The 935-nt window shown below is 34.1% G+C and overlaps 1 protein-coding gene across 1 annotated transcript in view; it reads right to left on the bottom strand.

The window, feature by feature from the left end:
• Positions 1–765: 765 nt before the first annotated feature.
• The window catches only part of tmem138 (transmembrane protein 138), a 7,893-nt gene continuing 7,723 nt past the window's right edge, over positions 766–935 (bottom strand). The window contains exon 6 of the mRNA XM_084397335.1: positions 766–935. This exon is cut by the window's right edge and continues 568 nt beyond it. The gene's annotated coding sequence lies outside the window, so the exon portion shown is untranslated.

The following is a 935-nucleotide window of genomic DNA, read 5'->3' as shown; positions in this document are numbered from 1 at the left end:
TGTGTAATTACTGTGTGATTTCATGTAATATTCAAATTTTTTGAAATCCTGTTTTCGTGGGTTTTATGAGCTGGAAGCCCAAATTATGTACAAATAAACAACTAAATACTTGAAATCGTTTAAGTTGTGGGCCCTGAATCTATAAGCTATGGAAGTTTACCGTTTTGAATGGAATTATGGAAATAAATAAACTTTTCCATGATATTCTAATGTTTTGGAAAGGGTCTGTGTATATATATAGTATAGTCAACATTAGAAGTGGATCAAAACCTTTCATCAAAGTTATACATGAATTTTGAACAATACCCGTTCTTGTCTTAGGACAACTGTAATGAAACCTTTTTTGATCCACTTCAAATGTTGACTACTGAACTGCATGTATGTATGTATGTATATATATATATATATATATATATATGGAAGAAGCTTATTTCTGACACGGAATAAAATATGTAATGGCGACTTTTTCTTTATACCTATATGAGTTTATACCTCACAAATCTGTCTTTTCCCCCTCGCAATTCTCAGAATTTTCCCACAGGATTGTGTGCTAAACTGTCGCATTTGCCTTTTTTATACCGTGGCGGGAAAAAAGAACAATTGCGAGATGTAAATTCAGGAATGAAAGGGGGAAAAAGTCAGAATTGTGAGATAAAAGTCACAATTACCTTCTTAAAAAAAAAAAAAAAAACCTGTCAAAAAACAACAACAACAACACAATTGTGAGGTGTAGATATGGCTGAAACTCAATAAAGACTCGAGTCAGTCCAATGGAAAATGTTTATTAGCGGTCACAGAAGAATAAATCCACGATTACAGCATAACAAGTGCACTGACGCCCTGCTGTTCACTCACTCCGCGCAGTGTTGGGTGAACCGTGAGGCACTTTGTTGATGCTCCGTCTATGATTTTGGAGGATGTTTATGAAAATATTA

Source organism: Rutilus rutilus (genome assembly GCF_951802725.1).
Source record: "Rutilus rutilus genome assembly, chromosome: 23".
NCBI lineage: Eukaryota > Metazoa > Chordata > Actinopteri > Cypriniformes > Leuciscidae > Rutilus > Rutilus rutilus.
Note: the sequence above shows the minus strand (reverse complement) of the source record. Positions and strands in the feature narration are given on the sequence as shown.